We start from the raw sequence: 10,241 nt of genomic DNA, 5'->3' as shown, positions 1-10,241 counted from the left end.
ATGGCAAAGCTGAGTGGAGAGAAAAAACCCAGCGGAAACGTAGGAATTCCCACCCGACCGCGGTCACGCCCTGGGACGCCCTCTCTTGTTGGGCTCAGACATCAACAGACGGGTCTCCCTCCTTTGCTGGATGCAGACCCAGGTGAGGGGCTTCTGGAACAGGAAGGACCGAAGTCCTGGATCCAATACTGGGCTCCCAGGCTTTCTTTTGCCCAGTGACTTCCCCCTTCTGGCTTCGCATTACACACTTCAGGGCACAGCGCTGGATGACAAAAACCATAGGCTCCAGTCCCTGAGGGGCCATAGCTTAAAGTCGAACCTGAGCCAGTTCCCTGCTTCGCATGCAGAACTGGAGGCTAAGAACCAATACTTCTCTTTTCTCAATAAGCCCAATTAAGAGGCACTTGAGGGCTGGAGGAATGGCTCAAGTGGTAGAGCACCTGCCTAGCAAGTATAAGGCCCTGAGTTCAAATCCCAGCACCACAAAAGTCACTTAAGGGCTGGGCATGGTATCACAAACATACCTGTAAACCCAGCTACTCAGGAGAAGGATGTAGGAAAATTGGGGTTCAGGTCAGCCTGGGTAGAGGCATGAGACCCTCAGGGCTCAAGTGGTAAGTGCCAGACCCTGAACTCAATCCCCAGTACTGCAATCAATCGAGTGTTCTAGTGTGTGGAACTTGAACAAGCCCTTTCTCCATTCTGGGCCTCAGTTTCCCCATCTATTTAAGGACCAAATTAACCCCTAAAGTGTCTGCCAGGATTCTCACAGTCATACTTTCTCTGCAGGTTCTCTGCAGGCAACAGCCTAAAATAAGGAGTTGGGCTTTATCTTTTTGCTGTATCGTAACTGTACTTGCCTCCCTAGCACCTGTGCACTTAAGTAAGCAATAAAAGGTCACTAATTTAGACTAATTTAGACTCAATATAAGGTCAGTAATGAGCCGGGCACTGGTGGCTCACGCCTGTAATCCTAGCTACTCAGGAGGCAGAGATCAGGAGGATCGAGATCCCAGTCAGCCCCAGCAAATAGTTCTCAAAACCCTATCTTGAAGAAACCTTTCACAAAAAAAAGGGCTAGTGGAGTGGCTTAAGGTGTAGGCCCTGAGTTCACCTCCCCGCCAAAAAAGCTACTAATGAAGTATAGAGCTACCTTTGCCTGAGTCTTCTCTGCCAACAAATTCTTAATGATGATCAAAAGCAAGAAGAGAAAAATAGGACTGGCAGCGTGGCTTAAGTGGTAGAGGGCCTGCTAACAAAGTACCTCTGTGTCGTGGTTGGGGAGGGGGGGTCATGGGGAAGGAGGAGTTGACTCTCACTTCCTGAAGCTAGCCAGGCAGCAGAAATATCTCAATCCAGAAGCTAGGTTTAAATTTTCTCTTGGGCTGGTTTCAAACCACAGTCCTCCTGATCTCTGTCTCCTGTGTAGCTAGGATTACAGGATTGAGCCACCAGCACCTGGCTTAGAGATTTTTTTAAAGTAATGTTTATCAAAAAGTGGTCCATCATTATCTGAGTCAAGTCACCCAGATCACAAATATTAAAGTTGAAGAAACTGCTTGGAGGAATTTGCCACTTACCCCTCTGAAGCGGGAAAATATTTCCAGACATCCCTATTTCTACATGGTTGAATTCATGCCAGGTCTAGAACCAGAGTTTCCAACACTTTGGGCTACACCAATGTTGTACAGACCTTCCTGTGTGCACATGTGCACACAGGCAGGTCCTTAACAGCAAACTCTTCCCAAATGGAACGAGACCTGTGTGTTTTATACACATGTAAAACAAATAAAGGCAGAACTTTTCCCATTGCAGTGGATCTGTTGGGAGAGGGTCTCACTGAGCCCCCATCCCACAACACACACACCTTCTTACAGCTGCTGTGCTGTGGCATCTCCTTGGAAGGCCAAGGGTAGAAAGGCCACAGTCTTATCTTAGGTAACATCTTTTTTTTTTTTTTTTTTTTTGCTGCAGTGCTTGGGTTTGAACTCAGGGCCTTCACCTTGAGCCACTCCACCAGCCCTATTTTTGTGATGGGTTTTTTTGAAATAGGATCTCGAAAACTATCCTCCTGATCTCTGTCTCCTGAGTTGCTAGGATTACAGGTGAGGACCACCGGCTTTTGGCTTTAGGTGACATCTTGGTGATAGGAATTTGGTATTTGAAAGTCAAATCCAAAACCAGAAAAGAGGAATGGGAAGTTGGGGCTGAACCTTCTCAATGTGAGCCCTGTCCCACTCTTCACCTCCAAGCCCTGGAAAGGCTGTTGTAGGGAGAAGGCTGCTCACTACTATGAGTCCTGAGGGAGAGAGGTGGCCTCTGGTTTGTTTTGTTTTATTTTTTGCAGTACTTGGGTTTTAACTCAGGGCCTCACACTTGCTGGGAAGGTGCTCTAGAACTTGAGCCATGCTGCCAGCTGATAGGTGGCCTCTGGTGAGCATTTGTTCCTGACCAACTTAAGCGTATTGCATACCTGTGGTGACCTCAGTGTGCCCTGCTCAGTTAACTCCCTAGAAGTTTAAAACCAGTCTCTGCCCTCCAGATGCTCTGTTCAGTTGTACAAGAGAACTGAAAGGAAGTGATGATGACATCAGGCTGCTGTGTGCCCACAGCCCATGAAGGGTAAAGGGAGGCGGGTGGGCAGGTAAGTGGTCTCCAGATGCACCTGCAAGAAAGTGGGAGAGGCTGTAGGAGGGGAGCAGAGTAGAGCAGAAAGGGTTGACACTGCCACTCTCCTTTGAGCACAAAGCAACAGATTGGGGTCTGAACTCGCATTCCAGCTAATGACACTGACTGGCTTGAGGCATGAGGGTTGGAGTTTAGGTTGATTTTCACAGTAAAAACTTCCATCAAACTTGCTTCTTCCTAACAAACAACTCCATCTTTCCAGTAGCTCTGGGGCTCACTCTGCTCTAAGCACACTCTGGGTCCTGACTGCTCTTGGAATACACCAATATGGCTCCCACCTCAGTCCTTGCTGTTTCTGCAGCCTGAGGCCTCTTCCCCCAGGTGTCTGCAGGGCAGACTTCCTCACTTCTTTCCCTTAGTACACTCAACACCTGATCCATGAGGCCTTCTCCGTTGCCCCTTAGTAGGTAACACCCAACGCCCTTGCAGACTTCATTTTCTCTATCTGTGCACTTCCTGTTTGCTGACTGGCCTCTCCCACTTTGGTGAGCTGAACAGCACCAGATCAAGGTGGTTCACACTAAGCATTCCTGGAATGAATGAGGAGTCAAATGACTCTTCATAGATTCCTCCCTGGGATGGAGGGCCTCTCAGGTTGGTTGTGAGCTTGGTCTCATGGACAGCGGAGATCCTGGTGCCATTCTACCTTGCTGCAAGCAGTTGTAATAGTACAATTACAAATCTCACCCAAAGGCACCAGGTGCCAGATTGAAATAGTTCCTCAGGGTGGCTGATGGGATCCTGGTAGGAGAGGAAGGCCTGGGCTTTGAAAGGGAGCATCATTAGGACTTGGGAAGTGCAGGTGGAAGGTGTGGTCCCCTGCTCTGTGCTTAGTCACTGCAGACACAGAAAGAGGGAGGGGAGGAGAGGGGAAGGTAGAAGGAGAAGGAAGAAAAGGAGGAGGAGGAGAAAAGAGAGGGGAGGGGAGAGGAAGGGAGGAGAGATCAGAGGAGAGGAAAAGTCAGAGAAGAGCAGAGGAGAGGGGAGGGGAGGAGAGGGGAGAAAGAGAAGGAAGAAGAAGAAGAGGAAGAGGAGGAGGAGAGAAGAAGAAGAAGAAGAAGAAGAAGAAGAAGAAGAAGAAGAAGAAGAAGAAGAAGAAGAAGAAGAAGAAGAAGAGAAGGAGAGAGAGAGAAGAAAGAGAGGGAAGGGGAGAGGAAGGAGAGGAGAGATCAGAGATGAGGAGAAGTCAGAGGAGAGGAGAGGAGAGGAGCAAGACCGTCTAGCAGGACCCAGTATCAGTGAAGCCCATGCCAGCTTGGTGCCCTTAACCTGTCCTTGGCTCCCCAGATGAATCAGCAAGTCCCAGTCCCACTGCAGCGTGTCTCATGGGGCAGATTAGAGGATCAAGCATGACATTAAGTAAAATATCTGGGCGGGCGGGAGGCTTGGAAACCAGTAGCAGCCTAGGGTAGGGGTCATCCCACACAGAGACCATGTCTGTGCAGAGCCCCCAGCCCAGGAGGGAGAATGGATGCTGAGAATTTAGGGGGAGTGGTTCCCCATCCTTACTGAAAATAAGCAGCAGTTGCAAAAAAAAAAAAAGACAGTTTTAAGGCAGAAATCTGCAAAGACATGAAAGCAAGGGTGCCTTGCTTGAAGCTACCCCTTGTAGGAAAATGAAACTTTCCCAAGAGGAAGCAAAGAGGGGCAACTCCCCATTTTAGAGGATGCTTTTTGGGGACACCTTAACTCCCTAGTGAACTGGAAATCACTTCATATATATATATGCAGCCTCCACTTTCTGGTGGATAAACCACCTCCGAACATATGAATCCTTGCGCATATGCAGGGTCTTGTCAGACTCTAAGGACGCCAAGAGGATCCACAATGATCTCCACTTTATCCATGAGGCAATGGGCTTGGCATGGGTAAGTCACCCAGGTTGGCCAGGCCTTCAGACTTGACACTCTTCCCCACATATCCCACTGTTGCCATGTGATTGGGACAACAACTCTGGAAAGCCAGTATGGGACAAGAGACTTTCATCTCCTGTAACACACAGGAACCTGAGACTCAGGGAGATGAAGAGCTCCAAACAGAGCCCAGACGCTGCAGTCCAACAAACCTGGCTCATGTGCTTGGTGACCCCTCCGTAGCTCTACTGGGCATGCTTTTTGCATGCTTAGTGACCTTCGGGGCAATAATTTTTATGTCCTAGGAGCTGTGCGGGTGAACAGAAGTGACTTGTGTTACACTTACAGCAGCCTGACACATGGCTGCTATTAGTCTGCCTGTCATTCCTGTTATTTTTAGAGCATCTCACACTCTTTATATGAAATATCCCCCGGGGATGAGATGGAGAGTTTCCTTTGGGGGAAGGCAAGATGTCATGTTGCCCTCATCCTAGTCCTTCTCTCTCTTACCACCCTCACCCCTTCTAGACCAGGCTGGTTTCTCCCCACACCCAGGAGCCTCCCTGCCACCTCATGGCCCCACCTTGAAGCTGCCTGGCTGCCCAGTTGCCTGGGCAGAGGGTGAATGGCATCGCCCACACCTGCCTACCATGTGGTCACCCTACTTCTGCCTGCGGCAGGGCCTGGAGCCTGGATGTAGCTGGCAGGCTGCCAGGGGCTTCCTTGGTAGGATGCCCTGCCACTCCCTGCAGGCCCCTCTATTTTGGGAGCTGTAATTTAGACAGCCGTCCCCACCCCCGTTGCTATCTGTACCAGCAGTCACCACTCCTGAGGGCCTTGCTTCCCCTAACTGTGGCCTTTCATAAACAGCTCCCAGACTGCCCTGTTATCTTGGGCACCATGGCTCTGGGAGGAGCCCCTGCCACCCTGGAGATACAAATGGCCTCTGCATCCCTGGGAGAAGCCTGCCCAGTGTGGCCAGGGGTGGGATGAAGCCTTTGCCCACAAGAACTCTGTATAGCAGCCTCAAACCTTGGCCCTGAGGTCTGCTGGACTGGATGGGTTGCAGAGAAGACAAGAGCCTGTCATTACCCCACAGCACCCTGGGGACTGGGTCAGCCTGGCTGTGTTTTCTTTAGAGGTCTGGTGTGCTTAGCCACAGGGCCATGAAGTGTGTGTGTGTGTGTGTGTGTGTGTGTGTGTGTGTGTGTGTGTTAGAATATTTCTAAAATGCAAATGTGATTGTGTCACTCACTGACTCCAAACCACTTGGTTCCCCATGATCTTTAGGGATGAAGCTCAACAGACCCTCCACTGCCTTCACCACCTTTCTCACCTCAGGACCTTTGCACAAGCTCTCCCTCCCCTCAACATTGTTCTCTTCACCTAACTCCTATTTATTATGTCTGTCTCAGCTAAAAAGCCATTTCTCATGGAACCTCCTCACATCACAGCACACACACACACACACACACACACACACACACACACACACACACCCCTCCCTGGAGACTGGGCTGGGTGTTGCTCTTGAGTTCACCAGAGGTACCATGGCCCTGCCTGTGTCCTTGTCTAACTCCCTAGCCAACTAAGAGTACTCCCGGGATGTGTGGCTCTCTTGGATAGGGGGATCCTTAGTCACTTCATGCCCTCCTTTTTCCAGGAAAGCCCAGGCTGTAGTATCTTTGTCCTCTATAAACAACTACAGTATGACCACACTGTTCGACCCTCCTAACTTGGAAAATGGAGTTGCTGTGGCCATGGCCCTGCAGGGGGAGCCCCAGGGGCTCTGAGAACGTGCTATGGAACAGACAGGCGTCCTTGGGTTGAGAAGGAGGAGGGTGGAACGGGAGCCCTAGGCTGGGAGTCACTGACATGCAGCAAACCTGCTACTGAAAGGCCACAGGCAGGATTTTATTTTGCCCTTTTCTGCCTTGATACAGAGACACACTTTGTATATTGCTTACCTCAGAGAGGGAAATGGCAAAGAAGAATGACTCCAGCCACAAGGCTTTCATCAGATTATTCTACCTGTTGTCCCCATAAATTGGAGGACCATTGAAATTTCTGTATCCAAAGTGCATCTCCTCCATTATTTCTCTCACTCTATAATGTCACTGGAATTTGTCCCAGACCTTCTGCATTTGGGGGCCGGGAAATATGGCCACTGTAGCTGCTTTCACCTCTGGAGAACATGAAAACCACCCTTGGGAATGGAGCCATGAAGCCATGAAGCCAAGGTCTAGAACCCAGGCCTTTCAAAGAGAGAACACAGGAGCAGGGACCGAGGTGGGAGAATCTCAAGTTCCAGGCCAGCCTGAGCTACATAGAAAGGCCCTGTCTCAAAACAACAAACAAGCCGGGAGCCGGTGGTTCACACGTGTAATCCTAGCTACTCAGGAGACAGCGATCAGGAGGATCATGGTTCAAAGCCAGCCCCAGGCAAATAGTTCGAGAGACCCTATCTAGAAAAAACCCATCACAAAAAAGGGCTGCCTGAGTGGCTTAAGTGGTAAGAGTGCCTGCCTAGCAAGTGTGAGACCCTGAGTTCAAATCCCAGTGCCGCCAAAAACAAACAAACAAAAAGAATAATGGAGGTTCAGCACCTCACCTTCCCATTCCTGGAGCCAGCATAATAAGGCAGCCAAAGCTGAGCCTGATGAGGACAATAAATCTGGTGACAAAATACACAAGGTGCAAACAGTCACAAGGTGCAGTCACATGATACAGCCTTGTTTCCATCTCAGGGCCTTTGTACTTGCTGTTTCCTCTGCCTTCATGGCGTGCCTTCCCTCCCCTCCCTTCCCTGTCCCTTCATTGTCCTCCCTTTTTCATTTCTTTTTACAGGGTCCATGGGCTGGGAGCATGGCTCAAATGGTAGAGCACCTGCCTTGGAAGCATGAAGCCCTGAGTTCAAAACCCAGTACCGCAAAAAAAAAAAGAAAAGAAAAAAAAAGAGAGAGATCCTCCTGCCTCAGCTTCCCATGTAGCTAGGACTGCAGGCATGAGCTGCCTCCGATTGCTGTATAGCTCCCTCCTCTCCTTCAGGTCTTTGCTCAAATGGCCCCCTCCCCACACTCCTGTCAGTCTTTCCCTGATCGCCCCCATTTAAATGGAACCTCCCTCCTTCCCTCCCTTCCATCCCATGTCCCCACTTTATTTTTCATAGTGTTCACTGCCAGCTGACTCATGAGGTTTGCCTATTTGTTCTGTTTATTGTGTACCTCCTTGCAATCCCCTGTAAGAGCCCGTCAATTTGGTTTTCTGATGAAACCCTGATTGGTTTTCTATTACTGTGTGATAAATGGGCCCCCAACTTAGCAGCTTACAGCAAGGATGTGTCACTTCCCATGGTTTGGTGTGTGCAAGCAGGAGTCCTCACCCGGTTGCAGTCACCTGAAGGCCTAACCGCAGCTGGGGTCTGCGTGAAGTTCACTCATGTGGAGGTCAGCAAGGCCCTAGTTTCTCCCTGGCCAGAAGCTCCATTCCTTCCCTTAGGGGCTGATCACACATGCCAGATACTTCCCCCAGAGCAGAGATCAAACCAGAGGGAAAGACAGCATCCAAGCCGGAACCATAGTCTTATAACTGAATGCTGGAAGGGAGATGTACCTTTGCTTCCTGGTCTGGGGGCGGGGGATTGGAGGTGGGGGAGGGAAGGAAGGGAGCAAGGGGGACTACCCAAGGATGTGGACGCCAGGAGGGGGCCTGAGGGCCTCCGGGAGGCCAGCTACCCCCATCACCAGCAGATATCTGGCACATCACAGATGCACAAGAAGTAGTTGTAGAACCTGGTACTGGTGGGTCATCCTGTTATCCTAGTTACTCAGGAGGCAGAGATCAGGAAGATCATGGTTTGAGACCAGCCCAGGCAACAAAAGCTAAACCCTATCTCAAAAATACTCAACACAAAAAAGGGCTGGTGGAGTGGCTCAAGTGATAGACCACCTGCCTACCAAGTGTGAGGCCCTGAGTTTAAAACCCAGTACCACTAAAAAAGGAAAAAAAGAAATAGTTGTAGAGAAATGAAAACAGGAATGATCTTAGCATAATGTGTAGTTTGGTCTTCAGTTCTCACGGGGATTTAACAGCCTTGACCATGGCCCCATCCCTGAAGGATCTGAAACAATCCTTTCTTCCAGCCACCCCCACCCTAACCCCCTGCGTCCTCTTATCATTCCCCCTACCTCTTTCCAGCTGTGTGACTGCAGGCAGGTTCTGAAACACCCAGGCCTACATGGGGGTAAAAAGGTATGCAGGGTGAGCATCATGGGGTTTGACACAGACAGGCCTCCTACAAAGCCACAATGCTCAGCGTTGTGTTCCTAACCCTGGAGGGGACAACCACAGTGTCTCTCTGGAGTCAAAGGTGCTTGTAGAACAGGGGTACTGAGTGCATGGGAGTGGGTGTGGATGTGCTTCTAGAGTTGCTAGCGTTTGCTCTTTCCAGAGGAGAAGGGCGGCAGTGCCTTGGACAGGTCATATGGCCCAGATACCCAGGTTTATCATGTAGGCCAGAGATGGTCACATGCTAACTCTTGGGCCTTAGTCACCCTACCAGGCAGGGGACTGATGAGCACGTGAGTTTGCCTGTTTTGTACTGCATAGCATGTGTTCCATTGGTGGCTTTTAATCTTTTTTTTTTTTTGATGGGACTGGGGTTTGAACTCAGGGCTTTGAGCTTGCAAAGCAGGTACTCTACTGCTTGAGCCACACCTTTGGTCCATTTTTTTCTGGTTATTTTTGGAGATGGGGGATGCCCAGGCTGACCTTGAACCTCGATCCTTCTGATCTCAGCCTCAAAAGTAGTGAGGGTTACAGGTGTGAGCCACTGGAGCCTGGCTCCAAAGTTTTTAATGTTTTTGTAGTGAAGAAAGTTTCTAAGAAAAATGCACATAGGTACACAGACTCTCAGAAGGACACATAGCAGGACTGGGTGTGTAGCTCAGTGACAGAGCTCAGGCTTAGCATGCACAAAGCCCCAGACTGGATCCCCAGCACCAAATGAAAACAAGATATATTGAATAAGCCCAGGCTGTTCCCAGATCCTAGATTCAAAATGCCAGGATAAGCTGGGTGTCGGTGGTTCATGCCTGTAATCCTAGCTACTCGGTAGGCTGAGATCGGAAGGATTGTAGTTTGAGGCCAGCCCAGGCAAGTAGTTCAAGAGACCCTATTTCAAAAATATCCAACACAAAAAAAGGCTGGTAGAGTGGCTCCTGGAAGGCAATGGCTGGAATAGCTGTCTGCTGAATGAATAAATGAACGAATACAAAGAACAAAAGAAGCAAACAACTTCTAAAAGGCAGAGTTTTAGAACTTTGCTGGTTGAGCAAGGTTGTATGTTTGGCTCCAGGAAATTAGTTGACTTCAAAAGACCTGCATTTTGGGGAAGCTATCGGATCTGTAGAAGGGAAGCAAGTTAGCCAGAACCACATAGTTTGTGAGTGGGCACTAGAGCCTGGAGGGCGAATTCACAGTCCGGGTTTGAAAAATGAAAATATAGAGCCTTCCCCCATGGGGAAGGGGGAGGGGGCAGACATAAGGAATGCACCAAGTGCAAGGCTTGTGTGTGTTTGAGTGAACCTGGGGACTCAGGCCAGAATACTTTGTAAATGTTTATTGTAATCCCCTCCTGGGACTTCGACCTAGCGGCTGGGCAAGTTGATGCCTAGGGAGCAGAGAAGTTTCTGCCCAACT

The sequence above is a fragment of the Castor canadensis genome, chromosome 11 (genome assembly GCF_047511655.1).
Source record: "Castor canadensis chromosome 11, mCasCan1.hap1v2, whole genome shotgun sequence".
Taxonomy (NCBI): Eukaryota; Metazoa; Chordata; class Mammalia; order Rodentia; family Castoridae; genus Castor; species Castor canadensis.
Note: the sequence above shows the minus strand (reverse complement) of the source record.